The sequence below is a fragment of the Physeter macrocephalus genome, chromosome 5 (genome assembly GCF_002837175.3).
Source record: "Physeter macrocephalus isolate SW-GA chromosome 5, ASM283717v5, whole genome shotgun sequence".
Taxonomy (NCBI): domain Eukaryota; kingdom Metazoa; phylum Chordata; class Mammalia; order Artiodactyla; family Physeteridae; genus Physeter; species Physeter macrocephalus.
Genome location: NC_041218.1, coordinates 18,674,269 through 18,691,918, shown reverse-complemented (window position 1 = coordinate 18,691,918; position 17,650 = coordinate 18,674,269). Strand labels below are relative to the sequence as shown.

Below are 17,650 nucleotides of genomic sequence, written 5' to 3'. Positions count from 1 at the left end.
CTAGCTGAGTTTCTGGCAGCACACTTGTTCTGGCAAACATTACCTACTGAAAAAGACCTAAGTTTTTTTTTATTAGTTGTTTTTATAACACACGTAGATATATTTTAGGAGGCTGTGCCTCTTTTCAGGTTGAAATCTAGCCTGTACATCAGACCTGAGTCCTAGCCATTTCAGGCTTTAAAATTACATACACAATTTAACTTCATTTTGTATGTACAACTACTTGTAAAAGAAATACGCTGTCAAGGATCCCTCAATTAAAAAGCCTTCCCCACCTCCACCCCAGTAAACTTACGGACTGTTAAGTTTCATGGACCGTGCTTTCTTTTTTAAAGTTCCATTTGTGTTCTACAAGACAGCCTCTTTCTCCAAGATTAACATTTCTTATGATTGTTCCTGACAATGGATTCACTTCCAGAGGCCCTGCTAAGGATAACCAAAAAAGGGCATGTAGCAGGCTGGTTTTGGCAGCCTGCACGCAGCTTCAGAGCTTTTTAGGTCTTGGTTTTTCTGATGAGTGATTTCCTGAGCATGCCTAGGGAATGACAGGCATCTCCACAGGCAGGCTGCATCCACCTCGGCTGGGGTGTCGTCATTGGCTGCCTATTAGAAAAACTACAGGACAATGCATACCACCGATGCCGACTGTAAACATAGGGGATATGTGTTCACTTAGCATGGACTTCTGGGAGGGGCTAAGGAAGGGCGGTCTGGAGTTTTATTGAATAGAGCAGAGTGTATTAGGCTGCCTGCCTGCCTGCCCTCTTGCTGTGCTTCTGCTTAAAGAAATCAGTCCTTCCTTTCCGACTTAGTCCCTGGGAAGAAGTTTCAGCCTGAGAGGTAAGGCACAGAGGGCTTTCTTATAATCTCCTCCAGAGAGTATGGGGACTTTCTCCGGGTTTCAGTCAACATTCCTGGCCGAGGTAGCTGGAGATGCAAGATTGTAAACGCCAATAAACCATGCAAATTCTCAGAGCCAGACCGGGCTTTGCTGCCCTGCAGATGTTCCCGGAAGACAAACAGGATGAGATCTCAAGTTTTGTTCTTAGAGTTGGGACGAGAGGAGCGATTATATAGAGACTTATATTCAGGGACCACTGGCAACTTTGATAAGGTAGCCTTTTGTTCAGGAGTGTCATGGGGGTTATACCTGATAGCCATAGGTCAGTGTCAGTAGCCGTTCTGTGCCTGTCTGCTCACACCAGCAGTCTCTCCTGCATCTTTTATTATCAGAGATTTAAAGAGGTTTTGCTTTAAAAAGAACAATAACTTTTTAGGTTGATGAGAAGCCAAAAAGTGATAATTTTTAACCAAAGTCATTTACATTTTATTCTGCTACCAGTGTTTAAGACTAGACTTCTAGAGCTGCAAGGAAATAAGGTCGGGGGGGAAGAGCACTGGCATTTAGCTCTGGCTGGGTTAATGTAACCGATCTGATATTTGCTGAGACAGAAGATGCCTCCCATGATCTGTTTCCTATAAAACCTAATAATGAGAGAATGCATGTGCTAGAGGGTGTGTTTTTAGAAATCGCATTTAACATCCGACCAAACTATTTCTTAAGAAATCTTATTTTCTGTTTGAAAGCATGCCTGAGTGTCACTAGAGAATTTGAAAAAGGTGTAGGTTGCAAGTGTGTTCTGAAAAGGGAGGAAACAGCCTTTCATTTCAAGATAGTCCGACATATTGGGGCATCTTAAACAGTAGTACAAGGCAGCTAGTTGGTAGTAGCCTGGAATTCCTTTTAGAGAGAGCTGATTGTAAAGGGTGGGGGAATTTTAGTGCTGTAGCAATGCATGGTCAAAAAAATGGGTGAGAACAAAGTACTTGGTATTCACAGATCCCTTCGATTAATAGGGCTATGCAGATGGACTTGTAAACTGAAATAGTAAAATCCTCATGTGTTTGGCAAAACCAGACATGGATGTCTAGAGCTTAAGTGAAGACTAGGTGGTATGTAGCAAGAAGGGCAAATCTGATCTTTTTAAAAAAATAAACCTGGATGTTAAAGGTTTCCAGCTCCAAATGACTGACTCAGTTTGATTTTATTCCATGGATAGAGGTGGTTTTGTGTTGCGATTCATTAATCTTCTCTCTTTGTATTTAAAAGTTTGGGGATAATTTTCTTGAGCATGCCTCCCTTTCCTTCTAGAAGTGATATATGAGTACAGAATTCCCTGTGAATTTCTTTTCCTGGAACAGTTCTGAGTAAGTGTGAAAGAAAGGCTGCAGGCAAAAGCTATAGTTTGATTATTGTCCTTCCCTCGAAGAGATCAAGTTCCAAACTATTTTCTCAGTGTTTTTAATGTCAATCAAAATATGGAGAGCAATTTCTTTTTCAACTGTTCTCTAAGCCGTGTAGGGAATGCAATTTGGAAGGAAATCTATAATCTTGGGATTTGAGGATAAATTCCATTTTGAAACCAACATCTCTGAATCCCTGAGAGTTCAAACTTTGCTACCACCGCTCTCTCCCGTCCTCCTCGTGTGCTCTCTCACCCCCAACAACCAGAAAAACACATTTCTTCGAAATAATGCTTTAAGTGTTCTACTCTACATAGTGATGGAACAAGGGGATTTGGATATTTTACTTTATGTAGGACTTTAGGCCACTCTTTGTGCTACTTTTCTCTTGTTGAATATTAGCTAGGACACATCTCCCCAAATAGGGAGGTAAACGGAGCACAATGAAACCACGGTGCAAAAATTTTCACTTTATTAAAATCATTCAATAAAGAGAAGTACAATGGCAAAAGACTGGAATAAAAAGTCACTAATAAAAAGTTGATCTTAGCACACACAAGGAATGTACTATGAATTGATCCATAGGTAACAAGCTGGGTTGTTTCCATTGTTCAAAACCAGTAGAATGCACAATTTAAATAATTAGGATCAAAAGATTGCTTTAAATAAATACATAATTCTTACATTAAAGTTAAGAGAAGGTTCAAACTGAAGTTTAAAGGATTTAAGTGAGATACATATAAGTATGTCCTGACAGTGAGGCTATTAGCAATTCTAATTGGCTCCTATGATTGGCCTGAGGATCTCCTGCTCTGGGGCAGATGGTATAGGGTCCTGTGTTCAGCCATGGAAAGTTCCAGAGTCCAGCCTACATATTTTCTGTTCTGATAAGTAAAATGTACCTTAGTAGGCCTTTTCTTAGAAACACATGTAGTTGTCTCCATTTGTCATTTTCATGGTAGGATGGTTACTAGTTAGTCATTCTTTAGCAAGACAAAAAAGTGACTTAGACATGGGCATGAGGAGGGATTAGCTGCTTGCCCACCTGCCTGCAGTCTATCACGTCTCAGAAACTTGGTAGGGTGAGGCCCTGGTGGGAGACAGGGGAAAATGCTGACGAAGTGGTATGCAAATAGCATGGTAGGACTAAGGAGGAGGTTAGAAAGATGCTGCCAAAGAATTTTCAGACTTTAAAAAAGAGTTTTCTGGGTAAATTCTCTCAAAGCCCCAAAATAGAAAGAACCATTTGCTCCTTACTGAAAGTCCTTCATCCATCAAGTTAATCCAAGTTTATTATTGGAGAGAGGCTTATAGGTTCTGAGTAGTTGGTTAATTTAAAGAGATACTTGTAGCTGTGGCTTCACTCAAGAGAGGTCAGTCCCAGTACTGGTTCCCCTATTTAAAAAGCCCAAAGCTTTGAGGGGAGTCATCAACTCTTTGACCTCATCTGTAGAATGGGCATTCTAATGTTTCTCGCACCTCCCACAGTGGTTATGATGTGTAAATGAGATGAAGCTGTTCACCCGCTCTTCTCTATAGGCTATATACTCCACTGCCTGCAGTTTGAGTCCTCTGGGCATTAAGCTTATTTTGGCTGGTATCTCCACTTCTTATCTATTTTCCCTAATTATCTGCTCCTTCCTTCCTCGTATTTGAGGACCCTTGAGTGACACCTTCTAGATCCTACTTCTTTCTAAAACCCTGAACCCAGAGTTTAGGGAATACTGGTCCACCCCAATGTTGTCTAAATTTTGGCTTTGGTAATCCGAGACCAGGAGGACACAGGTATCAGGAGGCCAATAAAACTGGTCGTCAGTGGTGTAAGGCCGTATCCAGGAACCTGAAGATCTAGTTGAATGGAAGACCAGTGACAAGGTGCTGACAACAGAAAGGCCTTAGTAAATGAGGCAGCTTCTCTGCCTCCAGCCAAAAGCATGGAACTAATCCCAGCATGTCAAGCCTGGGCCTTGTAAGGAGGCTGAGGTAATCAGGAGCACCTGGCTGTGGTTCCCGTTGGTATTGAGACCAGACTGCTCCCGGGATCTGCCCTCTCGTCTCTGTTTGCCTCAGTCTTTAGTATCCCCAACTGGGTCCCCTGTAATTGACCCTGGGTGGCACCCCTGACTGCCCTCCCCCAGGCCTCCGCCTCTACCAGATCCTCTAGTTCTTCCACCCCCAGTCCAAACGGGGGGTTTTCCTGATCCAACACTGACAGCTTGCAGTGGCCTGGCTCTAGGATGAAGTCCAGACAAAGGCAGAAGGGTCAAGCCCAGGTATGTTCGAGGCAGGGGAGCGCCTCGTCACATTTGAGGCCGAGGGAGAAAGGTTGGAGCGGACAGAGGGGACGGTGGAGCCATCTGTGTGGTAAAGAGCAGCTCTGCTTCTTGCCCCCAGCTCACAGCTGGCTGGTGGTGGGTGAGGGCTGTGCGCGGAGGGGAGAGGGAAAGGGTGACCGGGGGCTGCCCGCTCAGCTGTTCTTTCCCGTGTTGTTGTTGTTTTTCTCACGGGCGTCTTCGAGAACCTGATAAAAACTCTAACTCCTCAAGGCCCTTTGCGAACCCGCCTTTCTGACCGACCTGTGAGAAACCCTTGAGCCGGGGGAGCTCGGGGGTGGGGAGTGAGGTAAAGTCTTGATCCCCAGTGGAGACAAGGGTGGATGGAACCAAAACATGAGAGGAGGTGTCCTTTCTTGTTTCCCACATTCTTTGGAAGGAAGACGGGAAGGTGTAAATACACACATATATAGAAGGAGATTACCTCATATGGCCTCCATTTCAAAGAAAAGGAGATCGTCTCTAGAGAAGCAGTTTTCTGTGGGGAGCTTAGGGACTGGAGAATTCAGGAATGGCTGCTGTTAAGTGTGTGCTAAGAGCTTAATAAAAGGATTGCTAAACAGCAGTGAGGGAAGGGCTGAAGGAAAATGAATACTTGGGGCAATATTTTAGGTGAATAGGGTGTTCTTATTAAGCGCTCATTTTAGTATACGGCTTTCCTTTTAAAAAATATATATGTACCAACGATGGCTAACTTGATGATAAATTACTTTTTAATCATTTCCTGAGGCCTCTAGCATTGTTTTGTGAATACGTGGATGAAAGCACTTGACTGTAAGGAAGTCATCTCACTTGGAGAAAGACATATTAAGTAGGAACGTTTAATTAGTTCCTTTTACACCCACATGTAACATTCCCTCTCCCTTGTCTCAAGCTGGAGAACTAGGCAGATTTCACCTGAATGCTAAAGAGGGGCAGGACCAGAGCAAGCCCGGAAACCCCAGCCAGGGACCCAAGGGCCAGAAATATCAAGGACTTTAGTTCCACTGGTGTCAGGAGGGTCTAAGCCAGAATGGACATAAAATACACCCATGGGCTAACATGTGAATTATAGCCAGGTAAGAAAAAAGAGAAACAGCAAAAATCAGAAGTCAGGAGGTTAAAAACCAAGAGCTTGCTTAGCAAGGTAGTGTACAGACAGGTACGGTGACATATGTGAGAGCTCTTGACACTGTGTTCGGAACAAATAGACCCTTATATTAATAAGCTTCAGTAGCTTGAGTAATGGCGTAGAACTATAAGATACATGTGGAATAATAAAGGGATGGAATCACAAGGAAATCCAAGAATAGAAGCCTAGGTAGGACCAAAGCCCAAAGAGAATGAGGCTGGAATCAAGGTGGGTCAAAAAATCTCAGCAGAGGTCTATGTGCTGCCATTAATGTAACTCAGCTGCAGCACATGTGGCTGCTGCTTTTTGTTGTTCTGCAGACTGGAAAATTCCTTCTGTGCTTCCTGGTTGAATTCTGAGAGAGGAAATCTGATTGGTTCAGCTAATAACTATTGTCTTTGGCAAATCCCTTAGCGGAGGGAACAGCAAGGGTTACTGGCATGCCTATGGATGAATTACCAGTGGGTCTGGCTGCAGTAGTCACCGCTGGGGGAAAAAAAGCCCAGTGGGCAATTTTAGTTAGAAGAGAAAGTTAGGCATGGAAAGCAAATTAGCTGAAATATCCAACAGCTATCAATGAATATCATTTGAATTTTTATGTGACTGAATTCCTAGAGAGGCAAACACCCACTGTCAGGGTCATACAGTTCCTGATTATCACTTTGGCATGGCCTGATGAACCGATCTTGAGGGAGTTGGCCTGGAAGCTTGTACCACCGATAATTGAAAAGATAAGAATTATCCATTTTAGAAAGATTCTAAAGAAAAACACTTGAGTATTTTCATATGAGTCATAGGTGTGATATGGCTTCGCACAAAGTAAGGCAATCTTTAAAATTAAATATGTAATGACTTAATAATGTTAATAAATGAAAAGAACTACATCTCAATGTAAATCACAGTACTTAATAAGTTTAATGCATAAAAGCTAGTATACTCTCAATCAAGGACATTTCAGTTCTCGGCAATGTTTGCAATGTAATCTTTCAGTCACTGAACACATGTCTCAATGTCTATCAAGGGGAGTGAGAGAAGTTCGGGGCTGTTCTTCAGGGAAGTATTGACAAATATGCGAACAGGGGTGAGCGTCAAAGGCCAGAGGTGGTCCAGAGAACAGAATATGAGGAACAGATAAGGGATCTGGAGCTGTTTATCCCAAAGGAAAGAAAATGTAGGGGTCACATGGATGTCTTTCAAACATCTGAAGAACTTTTACGTAGAGAGGGGAGAAGGCATTTGTGTTTCTCAAGACAGCAGAACTGAATACATAAGATGCATAGATTTTTTAAAGCTGTGCAGGGCCTTAGGAGTCATTTAGCCCAGGGAGTGCCAATAATTTTTCCTCTGTTTGCCAGCTTTAAACAATTGGTAGTGACCATCTGGAATACTGTGTTGAGAAGGATTCTGAGGCTGAGTTTAAACTCTCTGTGGGCAAAAAACGCTGTCATTGATAGTGACGTCTGTTGTAGAAGAAAAGGGCCATTGCTACTCAAGTACCATGTATTTCATGTGATTGATATGGTCTGTAGGTTCCTAACCTCTGCACCTTGGATCCCTGGGAGGCCACTAAATTATTGCAATAGGTAAACAAGTCCATATATGCAGCAAATGATTTTGACAAACTGAGTAAACAATGTGTGCTACTATTTTTCTAATTATATAGATGCGTTATGATGACACAAATGTTAATTTATTTTAAATAGTTATTGAATTCATAGTAGCTTTTGGTATTGTGTTTTCTCAATCAGTGGACCTAAAACATGTAATTATATTGTGTGTGGGAAGTTTAGGGCAAGAAATTTGGGATCTTGAGAAGAAATTCTTAAAAAGAAAATGAACCAGTAATCTGTTTTTCATTTTCTAGATGAGAAACTAAAGCTTAGCCACACTGAGTAAAATTATACACATATTTGTAGGTTTCTTTGATTCATGTCAGTAAGATTCGTAAGGGCAGGAAACATTTATTTTTTTCATTAGTATATACCTAGTGCCTGGCACATCACAGAAGCCCAGTAAATATCTATTGAATGAAAGAACAAACCAAGTGACTTGACCAAGGTCACCCAGTTAATTAGTGGCAAAGGTGGTTCCAGAACACACATCTCCTGAGTCCCACACTGTTAACCTTTCAGTACACCGGATTGTTTCTCCTGATAGCACAAATGTGCCATTTTAACAGTTTACGGATTTGGATTGTACAATGCAGACTGATTTGCCTATAATCCAGGAGATCTTAACCAGCGTCTTAATTGGAGTCAACTGTAGGGTTTTCTGAAAACATACATCCCTGAGACCCATCCACTGGGGTCCAGTTTGTGAAAACTCCCTGATGATTCTGCTAAAACACCCTGACTGAGAAACAGTTCTGTACATCTATGCTTAAAATAACTTATAGTAGATGCATGGAGTCCCTTATTCCTCAGAAGCCTAGTTGTTTAGTTTCAAATAATTTCTTTCTGAAAGTTACAGCTGTCTATTCCAAATAATCAGTTTTGATGAAGAGTCCCTCCAGAAGCACTAGAATATTTATCTGAAAATTCCTCCAGCTTCCAGTACTCTTGGTTTGGCTGCAAAGTTATCAACCCGGCAAGGTCAAGCTTTCTGATGAGATTTCCAGTGTTTGCTTTTGTAAAGCCTTGAAAATGTGGCAAGAATAAAATTTCTCATGGTATTTCCACTTCCTGTTCCAGCCACCATTACTAAGTGAAATTTAGGCTTCGGGGGAGGGGTAAATTGAGGAAAAATTGTCTCTTTAAGTATTCCTGTCCTTAGGATGTTTTGAAGATTGGTTACTTTAGATATTTAACTTACCAAGAAAAACAGAAAATGTTTTTCTGTCTTCTCCACTTTGTGGTGTGGAATGTACAGATCCTGAGTGGGAATAGGGGAGAAGCTTCCTCCACTCCCACCGGCCATCTCCTCTGAGGCTGGGGCCTTAGGTGCTTCCCTGGGTGGCCCTTTCAGAAGCCTGTGAGCCCTAAGAGACAAGAGGCCTCAGGTTCATGGAAAGGGGGAATAATTTGCTTTTGCGGGAAGAAAATCCATCTCTAGGGTCTTCCTTTACTCAACAGTCAGGAGTTACATCCTCTGTATTGCGCAGAAGAATCTACCATATTCAGAGCACCGAGTACATAAGGGTTGTAGGGCTAAAACTATCTCTGCGTGAGCAAACTGGTCCAATAAGAATGCCAGAATTGTTGCTATATTTGTACCGACGGTATTTGGTTTACAGAGCAGCGCTTCCACTGTGTACAGGAGAGCAGAGCTTGCTGGAAAAGAGCGGCTAAAAAGGAGTTAGATTAGGACCCACATCTGCATAATGACACGACAGTGACTCAGTCTCCTTTTCCCCTGAACTGTCTCCCTCTCCATGCTCTCTAAACAGTGGTGTGTGGAGTCAGCTCACACTAGCTCCCAAAAGCCAACTGTTAAATTTTTAAGATTTTGAGAACTAGTTGATACACACTGTCATTATTAAAAGTTAAATTATATAGACTTTCGGTTAAATAAATTGTATCAAAACCATGGTAATAAATACTCAAAACTCATCCCTTCCTGATTATTTTACGTTTTACTATTATCTGTGCTCTCAAGGTTAGTTGCATCTATTGTGTCCATATGATGGAAATACTACCAAATGCTGTGCAAGAGAACTTCTTCTCCCAGTTCTTCATTCACGGATGTCATGCTGGGAGCTCGAGATCAACCACGATGGAAGTATTTACACCCTGGAAATTAGCAAATGCTACAAATCAGACTCTCCTCACCTGCCAACCCCCAAGGCTTGTTATCAAACATTTACTAGCACACCACTGACCCTAAGGTATCAAGTCAGTAAAATTAGCCTCTACCCTGAAGAGCCAATCAGGATACCTTTGTTGTTTAGTTACATGCATATTCATAACGTATGCTTATGACTGCCTATTTATTTCTTCACTCGTTTATTATTTCCTATGCTCCTAGAACATAAGCACCATGAAATCAGAGACTTTGTCTGCGTTTTTCAGGTGCTGTGACTTGAGCCTAAAAAAGTGCCTTGACCCACATATAGTGGGTGCTTCATATGTGAGTTAAATGAGTAAAGGAATAAATGTCCATAATTTCTTCTTGATAAGAAAGCTGAAGCCAATATTCATGTTTGAATTCATTGATTCCTCTCTAATTGTATCAGTACTGAGTGCTTACAGCAGCGCCTGACACAGGCCAAGTAACGAATCAAATAAATAATCTTCATAACAATCAGATTTACAGATGAGGAAACTGAGTTACAATCAGGCTAAGTAACACATCTGACGTCACACAGCTAGTAAGCGGCAGAGTCAGGATTCAAACCTGGATAATCTGGCTCCATAGTCCATGTACTCAACCACCACACCGTGCTGCCTAATTACTCCATTTGATTTTGTGCGAGGCTCTGGGGATGTGACTTATTTGAGAACACGCTTTGAAATCAGGAAGACTTGAGTTTGAATCTCAAATTTACCATTTTCTAGCCTGTTCCTCCACCTATAAAATATAAAAAGGAGATAATTGTTCCTCCATTCTGTAGTTGTTGTAAGGACTATAAATAATACCCCTAAACTGCTTTGCACATGATAGGCACTAAGTTAAAAATCGTCAGCGGTCAGCCGTGGCTTCCTGTGGGGGCTATCTGTAGGCATGGGGCTCTTTTTAGTCCCCATGCCCTTAGCCACCCACTCTCCCCAGTCGCCTACTCTACCACCATCATGTAGATGGAGCAAAAGGAGCCCCATGACGTGAAGTCATGTCAAGTTCTTTAATGTCAGGTTCTCCAGGAAGTAGAACTAGGACCAATAGATACAGTTACAGGAAACCCTGTTTCAGGTCAGCATAAGCACTTTCTAAACTAGATCAGTCTCTGGGACTTGGACAACCCTGCTCTGCAGAGGCAGACGACCTCCACCATCCCTTTCAACCGCAGAGTTTTCTCCCCTACCCTTATCATTGGATCTGTGCTGCTTTTATTTTTTTTAGTAAATTTATTTGTTTATTTATTTATTTATTTTTGGCTGCGTTGTGTCTTCATTGCTGCGCGTGGGCATTTTCTAGTTGTGGCGAGCGGGGTCTCCTTTTCATCGCGGTGCACGGGCTTCTCCTTGCAGTGGCTTCTCTTGTTGCGGAGCATGGGCTCTAGGTGCGCCGGCTTCAGTAGTTGTGGCTTGAGGGCTCAGTAGTTGTGGCTCACGGGCTCTAGTGCGCAGGCTGGCTTCTCTTGTTGCGGAGCATGGGCTCTAGGTGCGCCGGCTTCAGTAGTTGTGGCTTGAGGGCTCAGTAGTTGTGGCTCACGGGCTCTAGAGCGCAGGCTCAGTAGTTGTGGCACACGGGCTTTGTTGCTCCACAGCATGTGGGATCTTCCTGGCCCAGGGCTCCAACCCGTGTCCCCTGCATTGGTAGGTGGATTCTTAACCACTGCGCCACCAGGGAAGTCCCTGTGCTGCTTTTAATGTTCCAAATCATCTTTATCTAGTATGGCTAAAGGGTTTTATTATTCCCGAGGCTGGGTTGTTTTGTAGGTTTTCAGTGTTTTAGACATGGAGTGAGAGAGGGAGAGAGGAAAGAAGAGCGAATGAGAGAGGGGAGAAGACTGAGACTTATCTAGGGAAAAACGTACTGAAGTTAGGAGGGAGAGCAAATCGAAATGATTGATAGTTATCCCAAGCCTTTTAGGTTAGAGATGGTTGGGAAGGTAAGCTAACTCATTCAACTACCTTGCTGGCATACTTGTTAGATGACAAGCACTGTTCTGGTTGAAGGTAACTACCTCAGGGCAGTAAAGTAAATTAAATAAGTTGCCCAAGGTCACACAACTGGCAAAGAGCAGAGCTAAATTCAACACTGTTCCCTGACTCCAACCCTTTCCATTTCCCTACAGCTGTCTGTTCTGTGTCTGTCCTGGGGAGAGTGATGGAAAACAGAGCAGGAGGTTTCCATAACCAGTCATTATAATTTGTCAGAGAGCCACACTGCAGTTCAAGTAGACAAGCACATTGTCTTTCCCTGCCGTATAAGGAAGTGGGGCTAAACACCATTGCTTTCACTACTGACTCAAGAGGTTATTCAAGTGAGTGTTCGACAGAATGAGAACCTAGGCCTATAGCAGCTTTTAAAAAGAAGAAAAGAAAAGAAACATGCAGAAATATTTTTGTGTTTTCTTTTTCTGGGAGCAGAGATAGTTTAACAAGCAGGTTACACCCTTTTCTCTAACTCAAGGGCAGATAGTCTGGAACTATGTACTGAAGGATTAAACCCTTTGTCCGAATACGGCAAGCCGTTTTGGTGTGTGATTATGTCAAATTTAGGTACTCAAAAGGCCAAGACAGAGCTGATTCTATGAGGATCAGGTGGGAAGTCCTCCACTTCAGTGACTGACTAAAGAAGTTAGGATCTACTTCCGTGCCAGCCATTCTCAGCGTATTTATTAATGAGGCTCCACAGTTTAAGTTTGATCTTCCTGCCCAAAACTCAGAATACTTCTGTGATCACCCTTTGCCATACCAATCAGTCCTAGTGGGGATTTCAGACCACAGGCCCTATCACCAACTCCATGGAGGGAGAAACTGAGGCATGAGCAGTAGAAATTATTTCCTCAGGATCATCCAGTCCCATCTTGCCATAGGGAGTGCACATTCTTTCAGATACACCAAAGAAGCATTACTTAATCTTCTTAGGGAAATGGAAAAGCTATCATTAGTCTGGTCAGCTTCTCGTAACTCCCATCTGTGACCAGAATGCCTCTGGGATATTAGTTGCCTAGGACAGACTGCTGTAACAAAGTACCACAAACTAGGTGGCTTAAACAACGGAAACCTATTGTCTCACAGTTCTGGAGACTGGAAGTCCAACATCAAGGTGTCAGCAGGGTTGGTTCCTTCTGAGGGCTGTGAGGGAAGGATCTGTTCCAGGCCTCTCCCCTTGCCTTACAGATGGCCATCTTCATGTTTATATACCGTCCTCTCTGTATGCAAATTTCTTCTTCTTATAAAGATACCAGTCGTATTGAATTAGGGCTCACCCTAATGACCTCACTGTAAGTTGATTGCCTCTGTGAAGACCCTATTTCCAAAAAAGGTCACGTTCTGAGGTACTGGAAGTTAGGACTTCAACATAAGAATTTTGAGGGAGACAAAATTCAACCCATAATATGCCCCAATTCAAAATGGTGGTAGAAATCTATAAGACGTATTTTCTGAAACTCTAAGTGCGAAAGACCCACTTGCTGGTGGTAGTCCATCTTCCCTCTGGGTATAGGGAATGCTTAGCTAGAAATCACTTGGCCTTTTGAACTCGCCCTTGACATTTACTTTCTGCCTTTCGCAATACAAAATTCTGATCCAGGAAAAAGTCAAAAGAGGTCTCTGAAATGACGCAGTGAAATGCAGCTTCACATACTGTGGCCTATCTGTGGAAGCCTGTGAAACCACAGTGGCAGACAGTCTGGTATGCGGCCATCAGAAGTGGGGGAGGGGGCTTGGTGGGAAGGCTTGGTCGAGCCAGCCTGCAAGGCCCAGAGGCAGGGCGCTAGGAGGAGGTGAGCAGCTTTGGAGCAGCGGGCTGGGAGGCAACAGCAGATGGGACTTGGCGTGTGCCTACGCTGGGTGGAGAGCCAGGACGGCCATTTTAAGTCATTTTTATACATGCTGATCATAACCACTAATCCCCCAATACAGGGGAAAATATAGGAGCCTACACATATTTGTGTTCTGAATCATTTGTCTTTTGTCTTTGTTTTCTTCTGTCTTTTCCCCATCCGTCCTTAGGTTTTTATACATTTTTTCCTCTAAATGGCCTTTCTAACTTTAACTGTGTTTGGCATAATTGGTTACAAATTGTCCACATATTATACCTGGTCTCCTTTTTTCTTTAGCCATTGTTTCCCTTTACCCCTTCCTTAAAGCTCTTCTTGGTGTCCATTTCCCAGCTTTAGTCCCGCTTACAGCTACTGTCTGTCTTAGGCCAGATGTGGTCTACAGAGAGGGTGATTCTATCATTTATTATCTAAACCAGGACACTTTTGAGAGGGAAAGGAGGAGCTGTTAATAATTTTCCTAAAAAAGCGGTTCTAAATGGAGACTATCCGGGGTAATTTGGGATGGACAGTTACCCTCCCCATGGCTGTTTTCTGTCTCCCATAGATCCTACTTCACCTAGCAACAACTCCCTCTGTTTCTGGATCTTAAAGAGACAGCAACACCATTTATGTTCCGATTCTTCTTTTTATTTCCACCCCAAGAACCTTTTTGTATTTTTGTCATTGTGAGTTTCAATTTTCCCTTATCCCCTTCTCACTTCTTCTCTTTCCTCCACTCTACTCCAGGTGTTATCTCACCACTTGAGTTCCTCTTCTTCCCTTTGTTTTGGTACAATCTTGACTGCATCTCAGGGAGGCCACATTTGTTTGCCATAATACATGCAGGACAGATTGCCTGCATATTTGAAAACACACACACGCACGCACAACCACCACCACCATTATCAAATGTTACACAACCACCACAACCATCACATGGGTCTCAAATGAACCCTTTATTGGACTGTCCACCAATTCAGCGCCTCTGCTTAGAGACTAGACCAATCTCTATACTACATAAGCAGCCATACCTAGAACTATCACATAGACATGTTCTGTATATGTGTCTGGGATCTTACAGGACACGTTTTCAATGTGTGTACGTGTATACCCTTTCAGAGTTGAAAATATATAGCCTGAAAAAAAAAATTAGTCAAAGCTGACTGTGCGTTGCCTTCATTATGACTTCAGTAATCTGGATTATTTTAGCCTCTAAAGTAATATATACCAAAAGCCTAGTAATGGTTGCTATAGGCTTAACATATGTAGAAATAAACTTTGAGGTAACAAGATAGAATAAACATTGACTTAGATCCCTTTCAAATGTAGTTCTTTTTATGATTCAGTCATAATTTATGGTTCATTCTGAAAAATCGCTTCAGTTATCAATCAGGGTCATGCAAGGAAGCTCCTTGTCAACTCTAAAATGAGAAAGACAGAATAGTTTCCTCTTGCGAATTACTGGAAACCAAGCTCTAGATGTCTGAAATACTTGACAGTAATAGTACTGTGTCAGCTGGAAAAAGCCGTTCTTGTCCTTTTATTTATTTACTTATTTTAGAGTTTTGATCATAATTTTCTCTCCTTTTTTTAAGTACTCTAAAAATTAATAAATGAGGGGAAAAACGGTGAAAGAAGATATTTTATGGAAGTATCTCCTTCCCTCCTTCCTTTCTTTCTCCTCCCACTCCTAGTCCTTCCCTCCCCAGCTTCTTCTTCTTCTATTATTTTTTTCTTTTTTAAAGATGATAGGGAGTAACTTATTCGAAAATGAGATTTCATTATAGCAAAAGTAGAGAATTTCCACTAAATCCTTCTGGTTTGATTTTGGAGCCTATGGGAAAGGCTGACTCAGGATGAACTGTTACATCCTTCACTTGTTTTGAGGTGTAATGTACACACAGTTGTGATATACATACAGTGAAGTGCACTAATCTTAAGGGTACAGCTGGAAGAATTTTTACCTATGTATACACCCATATAACTATTCCCCAGATCAAGACGGAGACGAATTCCATCCACAAGGCTCCCTGGAGCCTCTCTCCCCATCTCTGTACCCAGGCCTAGGGAACCACTGCTCTGGCCTCTATCGCCTCCATCACTTGTTCCTGGACTTCATGAAGTGGTACCCTGTGTGTCTGTGAAAGATCCCCCGTTCACCCATGACCCTGGCTGCCGTGTCGTTGGATCTTTCCCTTGCTTTGCTGACAGTCCATTGAACGATTATATGCCAGTTTGCCTGTTGGTGAACAATTCGGGTCGTTTCTGGCTTTTGACGATTATGAGTAGAGCAGCTAGTCATGCTGTCGCACTTCTCCTGGTGGGGTGGATCACAGGGTGGGCTGCACCTTCAGCACTCAATTCTGCGGCTTTTTCTGCGGGAAGCGCGGGCGCAGCACAAGGCGGCACTCAGCCCCTCCCTGATTTCCTTCTTCTATTTTGTTGTTGTTGTTGTTGTTTCTTCTCCCACTGAGATTTATTCAGTTGGAAATGTTCTGTTGCCGTTGGGTAGCCATATGCTTTAGCCATGATGTCGTTATGTCTCTCTTGCTTAGATATATCTCCTTTAAAAGATTGATGATTAAAAAAAGGAAAAATAAAATTTTCAAACACACTGTGCAGGATAAGTATATAGTTATGGCAATGACGGAATGGAAATATCTACCAAGGAGCTCTCTAGTGCCCCCAAATTGCATAGAGTGATTATATCAGCCAGCTTGGAGCTGCTGACCCACCTGTGTTTGAGGAAATAGGAAATGAGAAGTATAGGAGTTTGAGAATTTAAAAAAATTTTTCATGCCTTTCCATATTTCTGCTCTTAGATATGCTGTTAAAACAAAACAATTACTCTTTCCACTGGGAGTAGTTTCTAGCTTGCTAATTCTTTTTCCTCAGAGCATTTGCAATGAGGTTTAAATTTTTGATATCTTGGTTCTTATATTTTGTGGGTACCTCAGATTACAGGTGGGTGGTCTAATAGAAAAGTGGCCCCAGTTCCTGCTTCATGTCTACCGCTGATAACCTGTGTGACTTTGAACAGACTTCTGTGCCTCAGGCTTCTTAATTAGAAACAGACAATAGCCTTTTTCCTTCTCTATAACACCCAGGTAGGGAGCAATGAGATCTTAAATATAAAGGCTCTTTAGGTGGTAAAGTATCTTTAGTACATAGTTTTCTTTTATTTTTCCTTTGAAATATGAAGAGTTTTGCTGGTTGGTTTTCTGAGAAGATGTTAAGTCATACATTCACAAAGGAAACTCTAGATTCAAAGTTCAGAATTTGAAGTTTTCCAAAAATTATTCTGTGCTGGACAGCTTCAGCTTACTCCTTCTTCTGGAGAAGCTGCCCCAACCCCAGTTTCAGCCTTTTCTTCTTTTCCCTTCTTTTTTTTTTTTTTTTTTTTTTTAAGGCTTCTGGGACAAGCACATTCCTTTACCCTTGCCTTTAAAAGCAATATTGACAATCTTCTTGTTTGGAGACACTCTGAAACCCCAAAGTGCTGAAAAAGGATGGTTAAGACAAATTAACATCCAATTTGAGCCTTTTCTCTACCGTAATCAGAAAAGTTTTTTACAAGCTTTTCTGAAACCAAAGCACATAGTGAACAATTGCAGATCTTAGAATCTTGTCACCCTCAGATTCACTAAAATTGTCTTCATCAGCATTTAAATTTCTAACACATGACATCACATATGTGAAAGTGCTGTGCTTTATAATGTCTGTGATTATAATATCTATAGCCAAATATGTTAAAGTTTAAAAATGCTCCAGGAACCGAAGGCGAAGGGTAGAAGAAGAGCATGTTTGATCCTAGCAAGTGTGCTTGGGCCAGGCTTGTACAAGCAATCATATGGGTGGGTCAAACTGTTTATTTTTATTATTTTTAAAATAAAATTTTATTTTAGAAGAATAATTTTTAAATTTACAGAAGAGTTGCAAGAACATTACAGAGTTCTCATATACCCATACCCCAGTTTCCTCTGTCATTAACATTGCTATGCACATTTTTCACAACAGATGAAACATTGTCTATAACATTATTATTAATAAAACTCCATACTTTATTTGGATCACCTTAGGTTTTGCCTAATGTCCTTTACTTATTTTTTAAGCCCCTTAAAACAGAATAATGTTTTATATAGTGAAACTTTTATATGTACATAATTAGAGATACTGATGGAACTCTATTGTATGTGTGCAGACTGTGTTATCCCCTGAGGACTTTCCACCTGAAATACCCAAGGCCTCCTCTGGTCTCTGGTTTGTTTCCCTTGAGGCTGATAGCAGATTCCTCAGCCTGCTCCACCCTGATGCCAGGTGCTGGAACCCTATCTCTGCTTCACTGAGACTGGTCATCCCAAACAAATGATAACA

General features: G+C 42.0%; 1 protein-coding gene across 11 annotated transcripts in view; it reads left to right on the top strand.

The window, feature by feature from the left end:
* The first annotated feature begins 706 nt into the window (after nucleotides 1–706).
* The window catches only part of CALD1 (caldesmon 1), a 181,484-nt gene continuing 164,540 nt past the window's right edge, over nucleotides 707–17,650 (top strand). For 4 of the 11 annotated variants that reach the window (XM_028489717.2, XM_028489719.2, XM_028489718.2 and 1 more), the window contains exon 1: nucleotides 709–840. The gene's annotated coding sequence lies outside the window, so the exon portion shown is untranslated. Of the gene's footprint in view, nucleotides 841–17,650 lie in introns of all 11 variants that reach the window. The other 7 variants (XM_028489715.2, XM_028489716.2, XM_007106182.3 and 4 more) reach the window with 4 other exon arrangements.